This window comes from Mycteria americana, chromosome 13 (assembly GCF_035582795.1).
Source record: "Mycteria americana isolate JAX WOST 10 ecotype Jacksonville Zoo and Gardens chromosome 13, USCA_MyAme_1.0, whole genome shotgun sequence".
Lineage (NCBI taxonomy): Eukaryota > Metazoa > Chordata > Aves > Ciconiiformes > Ciconiidae > Mycteria > Mycteria americana.
In genome coordinates this window covers 18,152,837-18,177,865 of record NC_134377.1, presented here as the reverse complement: position 1 = coordinate 18,177,865, position 25,029 = coordinate 18,152,837, and the positions used below count along the sequence as shown (strand labels likewise).

The 25,029-nt window shown below is 47.9% G+C and overlaps 1 long non-coding RNA gene across 1 annotated transcript; it reads right to left on the bottom strand.

Annotated features, from left to right (window-relative positions):
• Positions 1–1,258: 1,258 nt before the first annotated feature.
• On the bottom strand, positions 1,259–13,582 carry LOC142416598 (uncharacterized). Its single transcript, XR_012777759.1, has 2 exons — positions 13,522–13,582; positions 1,259–2,919 (listed from the first exon to the last, which is right to left on the bottom strand). It is a non-coding gene; the product is annotated as an uncharacterized LOC142416598 (long non-coding RNA).
• Between the last annotated feature and the right edge of the window lie 11,447 nt (positions 13,583–25,029).

Here is a 25,029-nt window from a genome sequence, read left to right as displayed (position 1 = left end):
GCCAAAGAGAGATTCCCCCTTCTCAGTAATGCACCAAAGTGGAAGTAATCGCTCTTTTTTCTTCTTGCATTTGTCCTTTCCTGTTTCATTCACCAATTGAAAAATGGCTAAAGAGCAGCCCCCATTTCACCTCCCCTTTTCCCTGATTGACTCAGCAGCTCCTGGGACAGAGAGAGGAAAGGGGCCTCGAGGTCACAACCTTCACAATCTTCAAAGCCCCTGCCGCTTCCAGCAGCTGTCACAGCTCTCACTGACCATATCCCCAGAAGGTCAGCAAAAAAATAAACACTGGGGCCCAACAGGTCCCCTTCTCATGCAAACTGGCCGTTTCCCTCCCCAGCTCCCATTCCATGCATAGCTTACACATAGGAGACCCCCTTGGATTTGCACAGAGCTATGCAAGAGCAAAATGCCACAGAAAATAAAAGCAGAAGGGCTTCCTGGGCAGGCAGGGTGGGAAAAAGAGAAGCAGCTTCCCGAGCTCTCCATGCCCACCCACAGGCTGCTGCAGCCATTTTGTGTGCGCAAAGCCCAAAGGTGAAGCTGGGGAGGGGGCTGTCTTTTCCCTGGGAGAAGGACTGCAGGGAAGGATTCTGCTTTTATATCCGCTTGTGCATGTGAGAGACGGAAGAGAGAATCCAAAAGAAATAGGAAATGAAGCATAGACTGTAAAAGCCTGTTCATCAGGATTAGATTGCATCCCTCTCCTACAGCCAGCCTGCTTTCTGCACTCACCTTCCTCTGCAAAAAGTCATGATGAAGCAGAAACTGTGCCAGGGAGAAGCGCAGGTTCAAAAGGCCAGAGTGGAAAGGTCCTTTGCTAAAGGAAATACCCCTCCCCAGCCTTTTCACAGAAGTATCCATTTCACCATGGCCACTAATAAGCGAAGGGCTGTTTCCTGGCCTCCCCAGCACAGCCCCCAGCCGCAGAGGGCTGTTCTCGTCCCCGTTACCGCAGACCCTTCCCTCCCTCCCTCCCTCCCCGCACTCCGCTGCCCTGCCCCGGCTCCCCGCTGCTGCGCCCAGCGCCGGGGCACGGCTCCAGCCCGTTTTTCGGGCTCCACAGTGAAGGAAGACGCTCGTTTTCCTATTAAGCGTTTTCAACCTCTCCCACAAAGACCAAACGGGCGATTAGCACACCGGATCGCCGGACAAAAGCCCGAGGGGATTTTTTTTATCCGCGCGCGGCTGCTGGGGAGGCGGGAGGGGCTGGTGACCTGCGAGAAAAACCCACCAGGAAGAAAAGGCAGCGACAGCGGACGGGGGAGTCTCTTTATTTATTCGGTGGTGGCCGGGCACGGCAGCGGGCCGCCCTGCCCCGCGCTCGGCGGCCAGCCGGGGGGGGCGCGGCGGGGCGGGGAGCGGCGGCCGCCGCGGGCCCGGGGCAGGGCGGTGCGCCGAGCCGCTCACCTTGCCCTGCCCTGCGCGCACTCTCCGCCGCCGCGTGTTTGAACAAAGAAAGTTGCACAACCGGCCCCCCCACCCCCCGTTAAGGTGGCTCTCGGGGGGCGGCGGGACGTCCCGTCCCCGCGCGCTGTCACCGGCTCGTCCCCGGCTCTCGCCGCTCCCCGGCGCACTGACGCCCTTTCATTATTGCACTGCTCGCTGCGACCGTGACAGTAGTGCAACAGGGAAAGAGGGGCAGCCCGCCCGGCGCTCCCGGCGCTGGCCCAGCGGCCGCCCCTCGGCCTGCAGCCCGGCCGCCGGGCTGGGGGCACGGAGGCAGAGCCCGGGGGGGGGGGGGGGGGAGTCCTGGCTTTGTCCCCGGAATGGCGGGGGTGGGGTTAAACCGTGGGCAGCGGCAGCCGTACGGCGGGGAGGCAGCGGGCACGGCCCCGTCGTAGGGCTGCGGGCCCTCCCGCCCCCGGGCCGGCGAGGGGAGGCGAGGCGAGGCCGGCCGCCGCGGGGAGACGCGTCGCAGCGGCCCCGCGCTGCCCGGGGAGCGGCTGGGAAGGCCCCGCGGCAGCGGCTGCTCCACCGCGCCCTGATCCGGCCCCCAGTCCCCTCCCACCATCCCTTTCCCTGGGCCCCTGAGGTCCCGAAAGGGACCGCGGGGACCACCTGAAATGGAAGGCAGGGCCACCCACTCGGCCATCCCGGCTGCTGTCAGCCCCCAGCTGATCCCTCACAAAGCGGAGAGGAGATGTAACAGCCCCGTCCCTGCTCCGTTCCCACGTACCTCCGCGCCCAGCTCTCGGGAAGGGCCGGGGGCAGCGCCCGGCCCCGGCAGAGCCCCGGTGGCAGGGCCCGGTGCGGCCCGGCCGTGGAGCCCGGCGCTGAAGCCAGGCAGAGGCGTGAGCTTTGTTTGGAGGAGGTTATCGGGATGAGCGCCTCGGCCTCTTTGTGCTGTGCGCTGCTTCGCGCCGCACTGGTTTTCGGGCTGGGATCAGGCACAGAAACAGCAAGTGTGGCTATGTATCTCCTCCCATCCCTTGGTGGGTGTTTACATCATTATGTAAAACAGGCACCCTTCAAGCAGCTCGGGACTCACACTATTTTAAAATGGAGCCATGATGGGTTTCTCTGGTTTCAGTCGCCGCTTGTGCGTTTTAAACACCAGGCCATTCTGAATCCTGTGTGATGGCATCAAAAATATGCCCATTACTCACAACCTGAGTCACCACAACAGCACGGTTATTTGTCACAAATAACATCGCTGCACAATTACTTGCCTATCTAACAACACTCGGCATTTCACAACTTTTCCCTTAACTCGATGGGCACATAGGATTATTTTTTCCTGCTGTGGCTTTCTTCTCTCCGTGAAGAATAACCCTCAAAAGAAAAGACCCTATAAGCAATATTGCACTACTACCCTGATCACAAAAGCAGAGGCAATATTGATAGGGTCTCATCCTTAAGGTTAGGAAGCTGGATAATGTCTTGCGGCAGGTGACTGGAGGGAGCTTCATTCCATGCCTGCAAATGGGGAAGGGGTAAAAAGTTAGAAAGCAGTGCACTGCCCTACGGATCACAGCACCGTGTGCTCCCAGGAGGGTGGGGATGCAGGGATGGAGTAAACCTCTGACCCCGCAGAATCTGTGCATGGGCACTACCCCTTCCTCCCAGGACATATTTAACTCCAGTGTGGATTTTATCCGGGTTTCGATACCTCCGTCCCCATTTTTCACGCTCTTCTTCTGCGTAAATTTCTCTCCTTTATTAATAACCTCAGTCAATTAGCTGCCTGGCTCTCAGAGGCTGGGAAGTGCTGTTTATTTGATTAACTGATAGTTGTATTTTGAACCTCTTAGTAACAGGCATCAAGCCCACGGAGAACTTCCTTTCTAGGGCTGTCCTACTTGGAGAGCCCAGTGTTTTAAAATATTCCTCCCTCCACTGGAAATCACAGAATTAAGTACACACCAAAAATCAGAAAGCGAAACAGGATCTCCAGGGCTGGCTCTCCAGCACCGACTTCACATTAATGCACACAGATTAAGCAGTGTTTGGAGACGCACGCGTGTTTTGCCCTAGCTCGTTTCGTTGGGCTTTTCCTTCTCTCCCCCCTCCCCAGCACCTTTTCTGTCCTAGGCTGGAAGGCACAATCTTCAGCTGGGGCTGGCTTAGTGTTGAACACACCAACGGCCACAGAAAGGATTCCCAGGGAGGGGCTGAGACACCTCCAGCTCCACGGCTGCTTTGCCAACTAGACTCTTCCTCTCCAGTCTGGCTCCCAGTTAACCTGCCCCAGTACATTTGTCACGTAGGAACACTTGAGAGTCCAGAGGAAGAGGAAGGAAACCTCATTCCCAGGCCATCCCAAACCGGGTCATGATTTTGACTCTTTAAGCTTCTCTTTCCTCAGCCTGCTTTCCAATGGATTAAATAGGAGCGTAATGGAGAGACAATCCCCTGATTCATGGATTCCTGGCTAATTTATGCATGCCACATTGATCTGGTCTTTGCCATTAGAGATCCCTGGCGTTTGGCACGCTGGTGTGAGGCAGCCCTGCATCCTCTTTGATGTTGCCTGATGTGCCAAAGCAGCCAAAACCCAAGGACTTGCCAAAGAAAAGGGAACAGGGGAAGCTCCATTAATTGTTTGTTTTTCTAATGGGCTGATAAACAAAATCTCCAATCTGCCCCAACCCCTCCCTCTCCCCATCCTTTGTGATGCTTGTTGGAAGCAAACAGGGATCTCTTTTCCACATTATTTATTTGTATTAACCTTTGCTCACACTAATTAAAAGGCCACGTTCACAGAGATTGCTGTAAGCGGCTCAGAATGAGTTTTATCAAACTTCTGTATTCTCGTTACCTTGGCAAAACCTCAGGTTTAATCCTGCCACTCTGCTTCTCAACAATCCCTGCGACCTAAACATCCAGTTGGACTGAGAACATAAAAAAAGACGCAACTAGGCTCGGCCTTACCTTTCCATCTATTCCCGTCCAGTCTCTATTTTGTTTATTGTTTACCATGTCTTTTCCACTCTTCAGCCTCGATGTTATCTCAAACAAGACTTACACTTAACACACACAATTTAACTTCTCAATGGCGCAAGAGACAAACCCACTGGCAAGTTTACAGTGGAAACGTACAATTCACACGTCCAGTGAAGTTACTAATGCATCAGTAGTGTGGGGGGAAGCACGATTTGACAATTTCTACACAACTTAAGAATTTCAGTAGTCACAGAAGCTACAACTGGCAGGAGAGGGTAAGGGATGTAATTAGAAACGTCAGCCACAAGTTAAGTTCTAAGCAAAGGCAATTAAGTTACTCTGTCTTTATGTTTCTGAATCTCTGCTGAGAGAGAGCCTAGACGTGTCTCAAAAATTTCCTTATCTCCAAGTGGTGTATTGGCACAGGACTCCACACACCTCCACACCCCCCCCCCCTTTTTTTTTTAACAAGACAAGAAAAATAAAGAATGAATATCCAATAATATTCCCCCAGTTTGCAAACAATATGCAAAGCCTGGGTTGCGCTATGTCCGATAGCAGGGAGACTCTCTGGAATGTATATGGGGGTTATTTTAAAATAAACGTTTAAACACGAGATTATGAAATGCATGCTATTTATATACCAGGAGGCTCAGCATCTCTAGATATGTTTAGAAACCTCTCTTGCCTTTAATCACAGTTATAGAAACTAAATGGAAATGTCACCCAGACTAGTATGGAAATAACCCTTTATATGTTGCTCAATAATGGAAGCCTTTTTTTTTTGGCAGTGTGTGTGTGGGAATTTTTTTACAGTAGTGGAGTCATCGATATACATTTAAGCCCCCCTTTTCTGATGTTAGCAGACACATAGACTGAAGTGTCCTTATGATGGAAGCTTTGGGATAAATAAAGTAGTGAGCTGGCTCTCTGGAGCTCGGAGGCCTCCGCTCCTTGTGAGAGCAGACCTTGTCTTCCCCGTTTCCCCTTCCCTTTGTTGCTGTTTGTTTGTTTGTTTGTTTCTCCTGTGGTTAAAGGTGCCACTTCGGGCAAGCGGGTTTTTTAAATTTCCATCTCAGTTGCAACCTCACAAAACATAGCAGGGCAACAAAGCTTCAGGCCAGCCTTGTTTCCCTGGTCACAGCCATTTTGCTAGCCTGAGGAAAGGAGACCATTTAAAAGCCATCTTGCAATTAAATACATTATATAGTCTACAATATATTTTCTGCTGCAGAATTGACACTATTACCAAAGGTCAGAGCAAACACTTTGGAAACAGCTGTAGGCTGAGAGTTGATTTAGAGTTTTCCATCCTATTTAATAATTTTATCATTGTTTTAAAACTGGGAAGTGGTGCCTTTTTAATTTTTTTTTTTTTTTTTTTTTTAAGAGAGAGAGAGAAAATTCTTAGCATTCCAGTTCTGGCTCCTTAAGTCTATCTAGCAAGTTTGTACAAATCCATCCAGAGAAAAACGGGATTCTTGCTTCCATGCAAGAGTCAACCTGTCCAGGTGTGAGAGACTCCGGAGAGTAAGGGCTGATAATCCTCTCTGAAAACACCACCTTCCCAAGAGCATTTCACCCACCCAGCTTGGGGATTCTGTCACCCACAGCCACTTATCAATACGTTCCCCTTCTCCTGAAATCAGGAGGGATTACACTCCACAGCGTCCTGCCATTTGATTCTTGCTTATAATATTTAGTTTGTGGGTTTCAATAACCCTTTTCTCAGCAGCAACATTTCCTCGGCTGGCAGAAGCCAGATCTGCGTCAGTGAGCTCCATTAAAAGGAATGACAGAGCTCCTTAAACAGCCTAGACTTTGTAACCCCACAATACGGCTTTTCTGCATGGTGTTTACCAGCGCTCTGCTGTCTGATGGAAAAAAAAAAAAAAAAAAAAAAAGACTTGTGGTACTAAATGCAGGAGCAAAATAGGGCTAAATCCCACCACCTTGGGAGTGCCGATCCCACTTCTGGCCCTGCGTGATCCCACTTCTGGCCCTGCGTGCCCAGCAGGGCAAGGGAGAGCTCTTGCATTGCCCTGGCTGGGGAAGGAGCGCGGGGGGGTGATCCCAGGGTCCCCCAGTAACCCTTCCCCGGTGGCGGGGGCCGGCTCCCCCGTTACACACCCGGCCGCCCGCACGCCCGTCCCGCTGCCTGCAGGGCAGGGCTGCCGTTCCTGCACAGGGGCCCTGGTCCCTGCGGCCGGGGCACCGCACCCGGGGACGCGGCACCTCCTGCCCCTGCCCGCCTGCCTCCCCTCCCCAAACCGCCCAAGAGGGGCGAGAGCAGGAGCGACCTTAACGCAGATCTAGCACTCAATGCAGTGACTCAAAAAGTCCCCCTGAAAAAAAAAAAAGAAAGAAAGAAAGAAAAAAATCCCTCTGAAAACTTAAACCATCTGATTTCACTTTCCGCTCCAATTGGTTGTGTAGCCAGGGCGCAGGTCTGGCCTCCTCCACCACACTAATACCCTATGTGTGCTGCCTCCACAGAGGAGGGGTTCTTTTAACAAGTTTATGCAACAACAGGATGGAGGCTCTGCCGGAGCCCTTCCCCCCGCAGCCCGACCTGATTCCCCGCATTCCTTCCGCGCCCTCCCCCTCCGACCCAACTGGAGACAAACTCTGGCATCTCCACACACATGCAAATGGTTTCCCTTGCACAAATACAGACTCCTGAAGGGGCTTTTGCTTCCGAATCCCCCCCCTCTTTTTTTTTTTCCCCTTGCTTTCCTCCAGTGCTTGCTGCCTTTTTTTTTTTTCGCTGTTACATTCCTCAGCCAGGCAGGGTTAAAAAAAAAAAAAAAAAAAAAAAAGAGAGAGTGGGGAAGGGAGGGTTTGGAATGTGTAACCTCCATCCCAGGCCCAAATCTGCAGGGAACCCTGTCCTCGCCCCCCGCACCCCTGGGGCTGCCTTCAAGAGAGCTGGCGCTCGGTGAAGGGCCTTCCGTGGGCTCCACTGCCCCAGCCGGAGCCAGGAGGCCTCTGGAGGTGTCCCCTCGCCCTCTGCGACGGCGATACGGCCCTTGTCACCGCACAGGCCTTTCCCTGTATCACACGCCTCAACCCCCACCCCCCCGCTCAGGGGAGGTTTTCACGTGTAGTGACTGCATTATTTTTAAAGACATAACTTTATACATGAAAACAAGTACGCATCTATTCCCCCCGTGATTTCTCCACCTCCAAACAAGGCAGGCTCACGCGTCTGAGAGGCCATCTTACAGCCCGGCATTAGCCCCACCAAGGCTTCCACCAGCACTGACTGCCGCTCGCTGAAGGGCTGCGGGAGCAGTCGCACGCAGCGCAAAGCGCTGCCCCGCGCCAGGGTGGCTTCCAGCCCCTCGCTGGCCCACCCGCCTGCCCGTCCTCCCTGGCCAGGGGCCACAAAGGGCCCCTCGCGCTTCCACGCTGGTCACTCTTGTGCTCTTACTGACGGCGGGGGAAGACACCCCCCAGCAGAGCCCTTACAGATCTCACTCTCTCCTACTTCTTAATTAACCAAAAATTAGGAGGAGGAGGGGAAAGTGCCAAAGCTAACCAGGCCTCCCTGTTCCTTAACGCAGACAAAAATGGCAACCGTGCTACAATGCAGAGAGATGGATGAAAAGAAAAGCTCTAGAGAAAGGGAGCCATGCCGGCTCAGGTTACCTCCGCTGAGGCCTGGGAGCCGTACCGCATCCACCACCAGCACCACCAGCACCCTGCCTCCCCTTCGGGCGCGGAGGCTTAGCCTTCTCCTCTGGGCCTGAAAGGGAGACAGGCTTCAGCTCCTCACCAGAAACAGAGGGACTGAAAAGGTGTCTTTTGTTCGCTCCCTCGTTCACTGAAGAACTGGAGTGCGTTATTGAGGATTCGGCTTCCCCTTGTCCCTCTAAAATAGGACAGGCACCCCCCCCGGATGTGGTCCTCCATTTTCTGCCTCCCCATGGCTCGCTCACGAGCACACCCCAGCCTGGCTTGGGATGTGCAATGCGAGCTGAAAACGCTCCTTTACCTAGATTTGATTTCCAATATGACGGCTCTCCCCACCCCCACCCTTCGCTCCCAAGGTAACAGCTCAAGGCTTCAGGAAAAAGAGAGAGAGAGAGGAAGGTCCCATCCCCCAGCCCTCCAACCCCTTTCTTAGCAGCTGCAAGCGAAAATACCACATCTGCCTCCAACTACACCGGGAGTGACAGCCACCAACATATTGTTATTTAAAGATCAATTCTGAATGCAGTATTCCTGTTCCTAGGCCTGCATCATCCCTGCCTCTCTCAGACTCGCTCCACGTTGCGATTGGGAAGTGCAGGGAAAGATTGTCTTTCAAAACCTATTGATTTAGGTGCCTTCTACTCTTTTTTTTTTTTTAATGAAAATGAAGGTATCAATATTGCTTTAATCTTAACAGTAATTCCTCTAAAAGTGAAATACGATGGAACTTGAAAAATACATCAATAGGAAGCAAAAATTAGATTGCCTGTGAATACATGTGTATATATTAAAGCCACTGAATTCCATACGCAACAATAACATCCTTAGGTTCATAAAACTCTAATTTTTAAAGCAGTAGCAAGACAATACTCAAACCTGGTCAGTATATTTTTAAAGGTGGTGATTGCTCTAAAGGAGGACAAGAGGGCTTTAAAATGTGAATAGGCCAGCTTTTTATTTTACAACTTGGAGACACAAGCCCACACTAGTGGCAGAAAGGGCAATCCATTCTGTACACTGAAGCAGTCAAAACGGGGAACAAAACCCAAGGAATTTCCATACAGACCACTCAACCTAAAGACAAAACAAACAAACAAACACGAGGGTAGGGATTTTGTAGGCAATTTCTACACGATCTTAACAGTTTAACGCTTGCTCGAGCCTTTGTGGCGGGGGGGGGGGGGTCGAAATCAGAGTAGGGGGCTGGTTCCCTGCTAAAATGCATTAACTAACCACAGAATGCCGTAATGTCAGGGGCTGGGTGTGCAACAGTAACTGATCATAAAGGATGTATTAGGACTGGAACCAAATGCTTTGACAATATTATTGCACTGCTTTATTTGTGCAGACAGTAGTGCAACATTGTCAGAGCCAGCGATACCAGCAGCCACTGTCACGTTCTGCACAGCTGTCCCTGCATCCCTTTGTAAGGGACTGTTACATTACAGCGTTAACCACAATAACGTTTTTATGTTCAGCCCCAATAAAACCCTGCATGACAAAGTTTATTTGCAATCGTAATTAGACAAGGTAAAAAAACAACAACAACAAAAAGTTAGTTTAAAAAAAAAATGTCAGAAAGAGAGCAGAGAGAGAGAGAGAGAGAGAGAGAGAGAGCGTACTGTTAGTATGGCTTGTTAAACAAACCATTCAAGTCTTCTGCTACATGCCCAGTATATCTAGGCACGGTACATTATAAAGGTTTTATACAACAAAATATTTTGCTACAGTAATGGAGAATAAAAGAACAAGGGACATAATTCAGCATCCCCAAACATATGTGTTTCCATAAAAGCCAAATTGGTCAGTCAATGAATCTGAACTACACAATTTAAATAAATCACCCAAAGTGCCAGCCCTTTCCTGTGCCTTCAGAAGTTTTCTTAATTGTGCTGTGTATTTTATGGTGGTTGACCAGTACGGATGAAAAAGGCTGGGGAGGGTGGGGGTGGGGGTGTATATAGAATGGTATAAATACACAGTGCTTTGATTTGCTATGGAAAACATTACAGAAATGATGAGACTTGTGTACAGAAATACCTAGTGTCTGTGCTTCAATCTCACACGTATCTGTGTGTGTCACCACTCCAAAATCACAGTATAAACACCACAGATTCTTAGAGACAAGTCAACAGCATTAAATCCCTACAGATGTTGATAGGGACCACCTTAAACATATAGGGGAAAGTTCCTGTAAGGGCAAAAACTATAAAGAAATAATTATAAAATTTCAACGTAGATACTGTATGGAAGCGTGTAGACATTAATAATGAATTACTCACAAGTTATTGGCAAACAAAGCAGGTAACGCAATGCCTTGAAAGCTCCCAGAAATGTTTGGAGCTTGTGTTTTAAATAGGATGTGTTTAAATTATTCCAGCCCATTTCTATAGAAAGACATATAAAAATGTATAACCCAGCATCTCTCTCCTTATTTAAAACCACTCCCACATGTATAAAACCTTATTTCACACACGTGCATAAATACACTGGAGGAGGCATCTATTTTAGGGTTGTTTGCCCACTCTGAAGAGGGTGGGCTGCTAAAGGGGGTCATGTTTCTGCCAGCCAATGCCCTTTTAATATTGCACTGCTCATCATAATTGCCAGTAGTACAACAGAAAAAGGGCTCTGGACAACAGCATACTTCAGAGACTTTCCAAAATAAGTAATAAATCAGTTAGAAACTTCTCCAAGTGATGGCCTTCTGTGCATGATTTACTCAAAAACAGATTTGTTACATGCAAAAAAAAGGAGTTTCTTCAACAACCACATTGATTCAATGTCGTTCTTTAAAATTAGATTTGAATATTTCACAACTGCATCTTGAATTAACTTCAGCAAGAATTTCGACAGGCTTGTTTTAGGGACTTTTTTTTTTTTTCTTCTCCACGGTAAATGTATTGCATTAGAGCATGTGAAATCAAAGACCAGAATCGGGATTGTCCTCCTTGCATTTCAGCACCCCAGTATTTTACAAAAGTAGGTGTAATGAATTAGATTCAACAGTATCTTAAAGACACAATGGAGGAGAAGTTCATATCCTTTCTATTGCTTTCATCTGAGTTGTCTCCCAAAATATTTGGTATTTATTACATACATGCTTGCTAGTAGCTTAAATTATTTGTATTTATTTTTAATTGCTAAGGAAGTCTTGCTATTTTACACAAGCATCTAAACAAGCTTTCAAAACAGCTGCCACCCAGGAGTGGGAGACCTTTAAAAATCATCTACTTGCATCATGAAAACATTACTATTGTATTTTTTTCCTTTTTCAAAAAGAATATATGGGTAGTCAGGAGAAAACATCAGTTAATCATTACAAATCAGATATTCCAAATAATTTTAGCAGTAACTAACATTTAGAAGTCAACTTCTTAGTCTTTAGGTTTCAAACTATTTACCATTTGTTTCTTTCAACAATTTCAAACTCAAAGCTGGAAAATGTAACTACTTATTTAATAAGAATCACTTGAGAAATTATAAAATACTTTGGTTTCAGACTTCAAACAATGCAGAGAAATTCTATGCAAAGAAATCCAAACTTGAAAACAACTTTCCATAAACTGCATAGACAAGTAAGAATCGTACCAAATGCTAAAATGAATTAAACTAATTCGAGTCTGGGGGAGTTTGGGCTGAGTGAGAAAATGCACTAAATGAATTCTAGTTGTCAATTTTTCAGAGTAGTATTCACAAAAAGCCAATTGATTTGGAAATGTCCCAACCCAATTAGAATCTTAAGCTGTATCATTCTTATTGTCTGATTTAATTTTAATTTTTCCTCCTTTTTTTTGTACAATAATTTATCCCTAGTCCAGAAACCTAGGCTACTTCGGAAACGTTTTTTTTTTTTTTTTTTTTAAAAAAAAGAAAAAGGAAAGAAAGAGGGAAAGAAGGAAGGAGAGAAAAAGAAAAGGAATAGAAAACTAGAAGAAAGAAGGTGCCTTAAACTTTAGGAAGCTTTTTAACTCCAGAGTCCCAGGTTTGTGTGCGAGGGTACAAGCTCTCCTCACACAGCTCGAGACCACACACTGGAGGGAAACGGAGCGGAATTGGGGCAAAGTGCAAGAATGCCAAAGAAACACTTCGGGCTGCGCACCCTGGTTTATTGCAAAAACTCTGGACTATTTAAGCAAAGCATTAGTTTTACGAGATTTAAATATTAAGCCAATATAAATACTGGCTGGAGATAGCATGTGACTTACTGCCTCGCTCTTCGGGGGCTTTAAGCAAAAAAAGAGGGGGCTCCTAAAGCGGGGGTTTTTAGCAAAACCGTTCTACGTGGTATCTAGAGAGAGGACTTCTGCTGCCTTCAAAGGTGGGAAGCGCCTTCCCGGAGCGCCCCGCGGCAGGGCGAGCGGCCGGCAGCAGGGCGAGCGGCCCGCAGGGCGAGCGGCCCGCAGGCCAGCCCGCCGCGACAGCAGCCCGGGCGGGAGGGAGCGGGCCGGGCGCGGCGGAGAGCGCTCGGCTGGCGGGATCGCCCTCCGCGTCTGAGGAGTGTTCGCACGGGTGAAACGTTTGGGAGAGGAGGGAAGAAGAAAAATTAGCTCACCGCTATCTAGAGATTTCCAGCCCAGCCTGCCAGCGCCCGTCAATCCCACCACTCCTCCGGCGCTTCGCGCACGGACGATGCACGCCCGCGCCCGGCCCCTCTTCTCCCCTCCATTTTCGGCTGACACCGGCAGCTCTTTGCCGCTTCTGCCGCTCGCAAGTTGTATTCCGACCCCGCCGCCGTCCCGGGCGGCTCCGGCCGCCGGCTCGTTTCAACACCCCGCATCGATCGCACGCCAGAAAGCGAAGCGCCCGGGAGAGCTTCCCCGGGAAAGCGAGCCGCCCGGGAGAGCCTCCCCGGGGAACCCGCTGCCGCCGGGAAAGGGGGAGGAAGAGGCTCCCGCACCCGCCCGCCCCGCCGGGGAACCTCCCCGGGCAGCGCCCGGCCGGCGGCGGCGCGGCCCCGCGGGGAGGGGAGCCCCGCACGGGCGGAGGGCGAGGGGCGCCAGCGGCCCCCCCACGCCGCGCCGCGCCCCGCTCCCGCCGCCGGGCTCCCCCCCTCCCCCCCGCCGCCCTCGGCCGCCCGGCCCGCTGCCACTTCGCCCTGCGGGCCATCGCCGGAGCCGCCGCGGCGGCGGCGCAGCCCCGCCGTCACCCCGCGCCCCCCCCCCCGGGGCCCGCGGCTCCCGCCATTTCCGCCCGGGCAGGCGGATGCGGCCCCCGGGCGGCGGCAGGGCCGGCGGGCCCCGCGCGGTACCTGGCGGCGGGAGGGACGGCTCCCCGCGCCGCGGGGGGGAAAGTTGCCCGAAGAGGCGCGGAAGAGGCGGCGAGAGCGGCGCGGCTCTGCCCCCCTCCCGCCGCCCCGCGCCGCCGGCCGCCGCCGCGCCGGGCGCGCCCCGGCACCGCTGCTGACCGCCCAGAACGCGGGCAAAGCCCCGCACCAACCTCATGGCCTCCCCGCTCCAGCCTCCATCTTTGACTAGTTGACATTCAGCTCCTGCCTGACCAGCTCCTCATTAGCATACCTCCCCCGCCATTGGCTCGCCCCTGCGCTAGTCTTTGCCATCGCCTCCCCCATTGGCTGCCGGGGAGGATATTTAAAAATATTATCCCCTCGCCCATTGGCGCCCGGGTGCCCACGTCACGGCACGCTCTTTATTTTAACAATGAATGCACAAACACATTCTTCCATTCACAAATTTTTTTTTTCTCCGGTAGTTTGCCCGCCTTTTCTCCAACTACATTTTCATTGATTTTTTGTTTCAGCTGAGGGGTCCCGGTTGTAAACAGATAAATCAAAGGCGAGCGGAGGGGGGACCTGAGCAAATATTATTTTCTCGCCCTTTCTCCCTTTTGTTGGGCAGCGCTGGTGTTGGGGAACACAAGGGATCCCCGGCGGTCCCGGGCCGGAGAGGTGTGGTCGGGGGGCCGCTCTGCCCGGGAGGTGGCAGCTATTTTGCGTCTCTTTCGGCTTCAAAGCCGGACCCGCTTTCCCGCAAGCCCTGCCCGGGCAAAACAAATCGCTAAGTTTGCCAAACTTAGACCGGCGATTCTTGCCGTAGCTGGGGAGCGTTTGCTGGGGGGCTCGGGGGGCGCCTGCCCCCGGCAGAGGCAGCTCCTCTCCCCCGGGACCGGCGGGCAGCGGCGGGCGCGGCCGGGCTCCCGTCCCGCTGCCCCGCGGCCGCGCTCCCGGCGGGCTGAGCCGAGCAGGGGTTTGACCGTGGCCGGCTGGGACAGCCCGGGTCACTCCGGTGCGCTCTCATGGCAGGAGCTTCCCCTTTGTGCGGGCGGTTGGGCTGAAATAAATCAGGCGGCATCAAAGTTTAAGGGCGAGGGGGGGAAGCTCTCTAGTGTTTCCCTTGCCCTGCGCGTTGCAAAACACGGGAGTCGTTGAAAAATGAATAAACAAAGACTGAGGGAGTCATGGGCAGCCTCTCCCACAGGGAAACGTCTTGGTGGGGTTCTTATTTGGAAAGATTCCTGCCATATTGTTAACTAGCAAACTCACGGCTGTGCAGTTGCTTCCACCTTTACAATACGTAGTTCCTCCTGTGGAATCAGCTCTTCAACAGTTGATTCCAACAGATGTTTGTCAAATGAAAATGTTTTCACACTCCAATGAGACAAACCTAACAACAAAGGAACCGGGTAAGCTGTAAGAAAGCAAAACACTTTTGTGGGTAAAAAGGCTCCCCCTTTTTTTTTTTTTTTTTTTTACTGTGTTTATTGGCATTTTATTAAGTTATCTGTCTTTGAAAAGTATATTTCTCCCTAAACTGTTGAATGATTTTAGTTTTAAGATCTCTTGTCCTTTCATTTGGTTACTACCTTCGTACCAAAGCCAGCCCCAAAATGTAACTTGTGTGTGTGTGAACTAGAATTCTACGTTATACAAGAAAAAGGATATTAGCTATTTTTAAAAATAAACTAAACTTCCTTTGTATCTATTCTTGGGCTTGGGAGTCTGATTTGGATTTTTTCTCCATATATGCATGCACATGTGTGTGTAGCCCCCCCCGCAGAAATATTGAACCCAAGTTGTAAATGTGGGTCTGGGTACCGGTGGGTGGGGACTGGGAGCAGTGGATCTCTGGCAGTGTTTTTGGAGATGGGAGAGAAGGGCAGTGGGCTGTGAAATCACACATTCCTGTCCAATGGAGCTGAAATAATGGTATTGTTCTCTGGAAAAGAGGTTGCTTTTCTCTTCTCCATTCTTCCCCTGATCTGCAGGGACCTGATTGTGCAGTTAATCAGCAAAAAAGCGTTTGATGTAAGGCAGGGCGTGAATTCAAAAGGGCCAGGGGGGATTCAAGAGGGATTCTTCTGTCTGTTAGAAAATGTTTTTCTGATTTCAAAATGGTAGACATTTGAAAAGCTGCACTGGTCTCTCTTCAGAGATCCGGGTTTGTAGTAGGTACCAGCACTAATTATATCGCTTCCTTTGTGGGTTTGACACTTTACTGCTGGAAAAAAAGTAGGTATCTTACAGCAAAAAGAAAGATGTCCTTCCTGGAGCAAAGGTGAGCCCTTACATCCCTGCAGTTAATTCCTTCAGCTTGCTATCAGTCGCCAGAGAGTCTCCTTGTGACTGCCTTGCTAAATGGTTAGCATTGCACGATTCAGAGTAAAATAAAGCCCGTGGGGAGCAGGTAAGAACTAAGTTGGTCTTGCAGCTCTTTTTGGTGACCTGTGTCCTGAGCATGACATCCACCTCCCCAAATCTGTAAACGTAGAAGCTTTCCTGTCCCACACTGACTTGTCAGTAAATCTTTCCTTTCCAGCCTTGTCTTGAATGCCAAGAATATCTGAAGCATGTTTCTTATTTCAGTGTGGTCATTTCCCAAACTTTTTAACAAAACGCTTTCTGCCGATTTCTGCGGTTGTATATACACAACATCCTGCTATCTTTCCTATGACCAGCGCCTATACGTATGTAAATATGTAAATCCATTGCTATCCGTTTACTTAATGTATTATTATAGCTACACAGGAAATGACACATCCTAGAGAAAGGCAACTGCCTTGGATGTTTACGTGAAAAATGTGTAACTTTACAGCAAGCTCCGAACGGCTTTGTCAGTTTAATTTTGGCCAAACTGCAAATAAAGTTAATGAAAGTTCCCCATCGCCAGCCCTCGGCCCCCAGCCCCAGATCTGGGCCTCTGTCCCACAGCCCTTTCCCCGGGGCTCCTTCGCTCTGCAACAGGAGGATTGCTCTGCTGCAGTGCCCGATCGATTGGGTCAATTTTTGTGTTTCAGGGCTGGGGGACATTGGGGAATTCTTTAGATTTGTTTTGGGTGGTGTTTTGCTGCAAAAGCGCAGTGGTGCTCTCCCCTCCCTTTGGAAAGGGAGGCTGAGAAAAGACATTTGTTCCGCTGGTCGTTTGCTTTAAAGAAGGCTTCCTTGCAAACGTCCAATGCTGGGGAAGAATGGCATTTTTATCATTTTTAAACATCCAGGAGGGGAGGGAGAAAAGCTGACTTTTTTCCTCCAGATCTTGGGGTGTTTTTGCAGTGTAACTCAATCTGATGTCACCGGGGGTGGAGTCTCCGCTGCGTTTGCTTAAACTGGAGCTGCCTCAGTTCAAGGCCTTGTGGCTGAAAGTTCTTAAATCTGTGGCAGACAGGCATGACTATTCCTTAATGAGACCCCTGCTGCAATAACGCGTTTTTTATTTTAATCAGCTTCTTAATGCTATTAATTACGATTTCTTTAATAACACTCTTCCCATCTGCAAGGTTAACGTAGTCCCACACGAACAGCACAGTAACACGCTTCACCGTTACCGTCTGTGTGAAAACACGTGTACAAAGTAATACAAAACCTTCTTAATTAGGTCTCGAACATACATATGCTTTGTGAATGTGGGTGACAGACAGAAACAAAGAGAAGAGAGGAGGGCAAGAAATATTTCACAGAAGTTTCCAAATATATTTACAGAGGCTGTTATAAATTAACTTTAAAATCCATCCGTGTGGAAGATTGCTACATTTAGGAAGGATAGATTTGATTTTTGTGTTTTGTCTTTTATTCCCAGCTCCCTAGCTGCACACATTTGATCCTATGGACAAAACTATACGGCTGGATTCAAAACAAATAGATAAAACTCCATGGGAGACAGGAACAAACAGATTCATGAAATGTTCACAGGGCAGCATTGACTAGTAACGTCTAAACTTAAACAGATTGGGCTTTTGGTTTGCCTCAACTTCAGAAAAATCACTGCCACTCCTTCAGAGAGGCTGGAACTCAGTGTCACCTCTGGGCTCCTCTAAAGTCGTAACTCTCTTCTCATTTAGCACGGCTACCTTTAATTTTCTTTTTTTAACACACAAACTCAGAAAACGAAGTGGATCCTTTATTTAAACACTGATTTGAATGATCCTAAAACTTGCCCCTAAAATATGTGAGATTTCACCATCCCTGCATTTTTACCCAAGCAGTTTACAAAAAAAGTGTTATTTGAATGGCTTTGATTCAGACACACGAGAATAAAGCAGTTTAAAATTACTCTATGTACGTGTGCCTCTGTCCACGTACATGTGTCTACATATCACTGCAGTTCAAATGGTTCTTTATTTTTTCCCCAGATTCTTGAAGTTTTTCAACAAATGCAGCCCGTTAAAGGAATTTTTAAATGAAAAAATATAAACAAAAGCACTATTTGCAACAAAAAGGCATCATCTGAAACGTTTTAGTAATTTAAAAGCTGTCAGAAACGATTTCTAAAAGTCTAAAACGCGCCCCAGCTCAGCCCCCCAACCACATCTTCATTTAGACGGAACAATCGTTTGAGTGTGAGAAAAGTGCAATATTTTCTTAAGGACGTTTTCCTATCTGCAGGATTGAAACTAAGGCAGGCAGAGAAATCTCCTCGTTCCTTTCGCTAAAAATAAATAATCGTAATCGTTTCCTAGCTAGCAGATGGCCAAAAATACCTCGCGTCTTTCCACAAACATATCGAATCGATAGCTTCACAAGTGGCTGAAGGGGACGGACGCGCAGCAGCCCGCAGAGCTCCGAGCTCTGCTGAGCACAGCTCTACAAAGCGGGCTCTTGTGCTGGGCTGACAGCGGCCGGGAGGGAGGGAGCATGAATGAGAAAAACAGTCACTAGATGCAAGTTATGAATGAGGGGCTGGAGGGGAGGGAAGGGAAGGGAAGGGAAGGGGAAAAAAAAAAGAAAGAGAGGAGAGACGCAGCTAATGCAAAAATCAGTTTAATTCCACGGGTTTCACACTGCTGCGATTTTCCCTCGGATCCCCCCGCGCCTGCGGACTCGCGGGTCCGACCAGCTCCAGCCCGAGCCCCGTGACCCCCTCGCTGGGGGAAGAGGGGTCTCGGGCTCGTGGCTCACATTTTCTTCTCCCCCTCTTTACTCGTCCCCCACCTCTCCCCCCTCCCTCTTTTGTAAATCAGAATGAGGAGGTTTTATAGTGAGCCTAATTCTCACTCCCTCCATTTCCTTCCTTTCTGCATTTTTTTATCCCCCTTCCACCCGCCCCTCCCCTGCCTGCAGCCCTGGTATTGATTAACCACTTCGCTGCTCCCCTCCGCGCCGCCTGCCTGCAGCCGCTGCCTCCCCCAGCCCAGCCCAGCCCAGCCCAGCCCAGCCCAGCCCGCACCGAGCCTGCCCCGGGGCCGGCGGGGGGGACGCGGGGCCGGGGCTGCCCGGGGCCGGCGGGGGGGACGCGGGGCCGGGGCTGCCCGGGGCCGGCCAGCCCCTGGGAGTCAGTGGCACTTCGCGGCGCTCGATGGGGCCGGCGGCAGCGCCGGGAGCGCCCGGCCGGCTCCGGGCGCGGGGAGAAGTGGCAGAAGGCACGGGCACGGGCACCGGCCCCGGCGTGGGGCCGCTTCAGCGGGGGATGCGGCCCCGCGGCCGCGGAGCGACGAGCGGGAAGGAGCGAGGGGAAGAAAAACCCGAGCGCCGAAATAGTTAATGGCCGCTGGGTGCATTGATTAGTATTGATGGCTTTGGTAGTTCTAATGGATTTGCTGTTTGTGGGAGGTGGGGAGCTTTCGCCTCCCTTTGAATTCTAACCCCCCGGCTGGGAGCTCGCTCCTAATTGCATGCACAGCATTCCTTCGGAGTGGGTGGTATCACCTTTTACTGCTGCTCCCTTCCACAGGGAAGGCCTGTAAAAAATCCCTTTCATGTGCCCGAAAATCAATACCCAGGGCTCTGGATGGCTGCTGTAAAAACAAAACAAAATCCTCTCCCTCCCCCGCCAAAAAATAATAGCACGTATATACACACACAGGGAGAGCGAGGGCAGAGGAGAGCCCCGTCGGAGCAGCCCCCTCCCCGCGGAGGCGCGCAGGGGCAGCGGGCTCCTGGGGCAGCCCGGGGCCGGGGCAGCCGCGGGCCGGCGTGGAGGGAGCCCTGTTTGTACAGCTGCTGGGGGCACGGGGGGCTGCGGCGGGGGCGGGGGTTCCAGGCTGGTTCTGGGCAATAAACCTGGATGTGGCTGGAAAACGCCTGCTCCAGCGGCAGGGAGGATGGAGGGTGGGGAGCAGTGCTTAAAAGGTTAAAAAGGACCGGGCGAGTGGGAAGTTGCAGAGTTATGGGTGGAGTTACCCACACTTTGAAAAAAAGCACAACAGGGTAAACAAATTCTTCTTCGGGTTGGCGTCGGGAGGAAGGTGAGAGCGCAAGGCGCTGCGCCGTGCTGTGTCCAGCCCCGGGCTCTGGGAAAGCAAAACCGGAGACGTTTTCCTAGGAGACTGTTAACCCGGTTTATTTTTCATTCTGCCCCCAAACCGTGCACAAATGATACCGGTCTAACTTACAAGTGAACTGCGCGTTCACTTCCCTCTCTGCTGGATCTTCATTTCTTCAGCGCTGAGGGGAGCGGGAGCGATTGTTCAGCCTTTAAAAATCCATGCAAAATAAATCAATGTGTTTCTGCCATCTACATTTCAGTTCAATAACATCGTTTTCATAGAGCTATTTCATTAGTATGGAATAACTCACCTGTAAGTAATTACAGCTGACTTGCTTTCTAGCAGAGACCAGCTCAAGTCCAGAAAGGGGATAAAGGTTAGCTCAAAGAAATACTGCAGAGGTTTGGCATGGGTATAAAAGCGAATAGCTACGTTCTCTCCTTAGAAAGCAAGTAATTCTCAGTCATCGGTTAAAAGAAAATTCACAGCAGTTCCTTGAAGCTCCATTTCAATCCAAAATTTAAAAACAAAACCCAGCCTGCAAGTGTCCTGTCAGTAAAACCTAACGTCACTGCATCGCACAGAAAAAAGCTCCAAACCAACAAACAACCCGAAGTTCCTCTAATGATTGTTTGGGAAACCCACCTTCCTCAGATTTCACACAGGCTCAAGCAGGCAAATAGTTTGTTTGATATTTGTTATTGTAATTCTGCTGCTTGTTGAAATTGCGTGTTGGCACCGGGTTACATTTGTTTGAAATTAGTTTATCGGTGTAACACTAACTTCGAATGAGTTTACTGGTTCAAAAGTGCACTACTTTGAATGAGATAATTTAAGTGGAGCTGTACATGGACAAAACCCACAAAGAGTATTTTAAATGATTTTTTTCTATCTAATACTCACTATCAAAATTAAAGAGCATGTCTTTTATAGGTAGTTTAGTGTAAAATTTTATTTAAATAATAGTTCAAATGCTTCCTAATTTTATTTAATGATTTTTATTTAGCGCAAACTGCCCAAACATTTTGTACTAATTCATACTAAAATGCAACACTTGTTTCTAGCTTGTCCAGAATATGCAATAGGCAGGTTTCCAGGACATTTTCTTTTTAAAGAACCCCGGGTTTTTTAGTAACGAACAAAATTTTAAATAGACAGAACCTTTTTCAGGATTAGCTAATTTCAGGAAGTTCATCCTTTCACCATAGTACAAGCTTTTGTATGTACATTTTAAAACAAAATATTTACAAAACAAAATGCCTTCCTAAAATACCTGGCATGTGCTCATCTCAAAAATTCTGGGGATTTGCACTTTAAACTTTTTTGGAACAAAAGTAAAAGGGTCATTTTGCTGTGCCAAACAATTAAAATGTGCTTTCAGATAGGCAGGGAGAGGAGAGAGTTGTGCTGTGAAAGAGCTGAAGCTTTTTTTTAGGCGTGCACTACGGCGACAAAACCTACACTTGAAAGTATTTCAGGATCTCGCTCTTTGTTTTAGTGTCAAGAAGAACATTCAGGTTATTTTTTTTTTAAATAAAGACAATCCACAAAACTTAATCAGAAGCAAAACCTGGGATTCAGTTCTTTCCTTCTTTCCAAATCTGTTTTGTAGTTTTTTTCCAAATAGTAAAAAAAACCCCAACAACCTAAAACAAAATAAAGGGTACGACCTGCAGCTCAGAGACCGTGAAAAAAGGATAGTTATTTCCTTCATTCGCTGAATTAGCCTTAACAAACAATTTTGGAATTTCATTTGTTTGAAATCTGCAGCATATTTATCTCCCAGACATTTTAGTGCACTAAGCTGTTTGACATTCAAGAAAAGTAACTGAAGAAAAACCCCACCTCTTTACCCCCACAGCAGAGTTGCCAATTAATATGATTCTGTTAGCCCTGACCAAACGGGAGGAATCAGCAGGGTATTATGGGAGATTTATCTAAGGGTCACATCTCACTTCTGAGTTAAGAATTTAACATGAAAATAAATCATTATAAAGGTTTTCTCTTCCTTATGGTATCTCTAAAATCTGTGCTGAACGTGAAGGTGGTTGTGTGCTTGTTGAGGTGTGAGCGCAGTCTCTGGGCAGGGTCAGCAGAGCTATTTGTTTCTCTGCTAAATGTTGAAAACAGCCTTTCCTTTTTTAACTCTAAAATCCCACCAGTAAACACTTGTGCAGATGCAGCTGGTATATTTTAAAGGAGCTGATCTATACAAATGGAATTATGAAATTATGGTTTGATTATCAAACAAACGGTTTAGTTCAAAAGGCTTGTGAAGCTTCAGCTTCAGTTTGGGGGTTTTAGAGGGGTGAACATGTGGCTGTGCTCTTAGTTCGACTATCTCATAAACTGTCTGTTCAAAACGAAATAGAAAACTGCAGAAAGAAGTGTTCGCAGTTTTGCTTGGCATGGCTACTGAATTGCATACTAGAAATGAATTGAAAACTCATTCCCATTGCTTTTAGCTGTTAACCAATATAACTTTGTTTTAAGCTTGCAGCCTGAGTGAAAGCTTCCAAAGTTAAATTTAATCTCTGTATGGCTCACTAGCACCAGTGGGGCTTAATTTTAAACAACATTTATTAAAAACTTTGTTTCAAGATTAATTTCCCCTTGCCTTAAAACTTGTGTGGTTTGCTCTTCTCACAAATCCAAAACAATTAATATTGGCATTTTGTTAAATTACTTTCTCTCAAGCTGTATGCCAATTACTCAAGTCCACCAAGGATTAGTGGTTCAATTATATTTAAAATATCAATTGTTAGTTCACATCCAGTTTCCAGGCACCTCTGGTTAACCGAGCACAGCACCTACCTTTAATTACAATCTAACATTCCTCATCACGTATAATGAAAGATACTGAAGTAGTTAAGCAATACTTTGTTGGCACAAGAGGAAAATGAAAATAAAGGAATTAACAAGCCCTGAAAAATAATCTTTGCAATTACAGAATTTCTTTGGTTAATATCTCACACACATTGTGCATTTAAACACCGGAAAGTGGCGGGTGCTTAAGGTATAAAACACCCTTTAGAAATATTTCAGTCAACACTGCTAGCTCTTGAGCATGTTTATGTATGTCTTTCATGTCAATGGGGGAAAAATAGCAATGACATTTTGGTGTTTATACACCTAGAAGCTGGGAAGTCCTGGCTAAATATACCAACCTGTAGCTGGGAACATCCCTGTGAGAACGAGAGCTTCTTCGTGCTAATTGAAATCTGTACCTGGAAAATAACAACCCACAAGAAGAACTAATTTTTCAATGAGAGCTCAAACCTGTTAGGAGCCTGGGACCAAACCCAGGACACATGCAGATACGGTTCACCAGAAACACTCTCTTACAGAACAGGAGCTTTTTCTATCGGTGAAGATGGAGTTTAGATTGTAGAAGTCATCTGTTAAGATCAAACAGATAACCGTGTCTTTTCAAAACATTTTAAAATATTCCCTATCCTCAATGTTATCTTTGTGACTAAATGATTTTAGTAAATGCTGCAGGGAACAGGACATTAGCTAACAGAGTGCAAAGGGTCCCTGTTCGTCTCAGTCCTCTGAGTATTCCTTGTAGTGGACTGAGTCCACATTTAAAACATTCGAATGCATTTCCCCAGATGCCATCGAGGAGTGTTTAAATCAGTATGTGGATGACCAGGGAGCACATGTTTGAATTGGGAAAGGAAGGGGCAAACGTAGCCCGTGCATGGTTGCTGTAGCACGTCACACACGTTTTGAGGTGGGCACATGTTGTCGCATGGCAAAGCTGCTGTAGGAAGGCAAGAAAAAGACCGCTATTCGAATGGGCAGAGGATGTTTGAAGGATTTCGTGACTGGGCAATCCCCTAGGCAGGGAAAAATTGGGAGGAATTAACAGGGCCGTCAAGGAAGGGTTGGGTTTTGTGTGGACAATTTTAACAGGGAACTAGAGAAAAGTGCAAGTGACTGCAGGGCAGAATCAGTTCACCAATTCTTCCAAATACTTGATTTAATATTACCGATGAAGAGGAAGAGTTGCACTTTGTGGCAGAAACCAGAGACAGCACGTTTTTTGACCTAAGCTTAGAAGGAAGCTACTTTGGTGCTGTGAACACCACCAAAATCCTTTAAAAAGTCGAGAATTTAAGAGAAAAATTGCTCTGTTAAGACCTGGCAATGGAAACCTCAGGCATCATCATGTTTCAGCTCAGACAGTTTTTCTCTTTCCCATGTAAAAATTTAAGAGAAGAAAGGTGTAGATCAACTGTGATTAAAAAAAAAACCTACACAGTAAGAACACCTTGATAATATTTAAAACAAACTATTAAAGTTTCTTCCAAGTACACATATAAGCTCTGTCTAACAGGGGTAGACTCAAATACAGCAAAAAGTTTGTCCACTGCTCTCACCTGGCTCTTGGCAGACCTATCCTGGTTTCAGTACAACGTTCAGAAGTCACTTGCATCCTAAAATTGCTCTTCGTTAGCCTGCTGGAAAAAAGTAACCAGCTTTTCTCTGCTGCTCATATAGAGGATGTGCTCTCTCTGCTTCACTATTTCTCACTGGAATTAAGCATTTCATTAAAAGATATCATCAGAAGAAATCCCTAAAAACTTTAGGCTCATTACGTGCCAGGGTACTTGCTTTTATTAAGGGTATGTTAAACTATCCTGATCCAAGTAACAATCAAGATAACATCTCTTTAAGCTACATTAATTCAGACTCTCGAAGGCCAACGTGTATGTGACAAAGTGTGCAAATTAATATGCTAAAGGATGTTGTGCACTTAAACCACACTTTGAAACAACAGACCATTCCAAAGAGATCGTACGCTCTCATCTCATTTAACCGAAATTAATCAAAATTAAACAAATTTTCAAAATGTCAAAAGTGATTGTAGAAAAACAATGTGCATTGCAAACCCCACCACCTAAACAGCCATTATGTTTAAAGGAAATCTGTGATCTGCAACCAATTAGGAACAAAATGGTTGTAAAATATTTAATTTGTGAGTAGCATTTTAAATTCAGTAACAGCTATAACAAAATGGGTAAGTAAATGACATTAATCACTCCTGATACTAAATTATCCCTATTTTGCTTCTAAGACAGGAATCAGACTGGGCGATGTTTTCTATTAGTTAAATACATCTCTAACCCAATGAAAGCCTAGGAGGCCATTTAACTAATGGGGATTCCAACATCCTTGTTGTTCCTTTATTTTGTGTACTTTTTAAAGGTCATATAACTGTTTTAAAGAGTCACCCCTTGATTTTTCAGCAGAGGTAGTGAGCATTACTTTCCTGATAAGAGC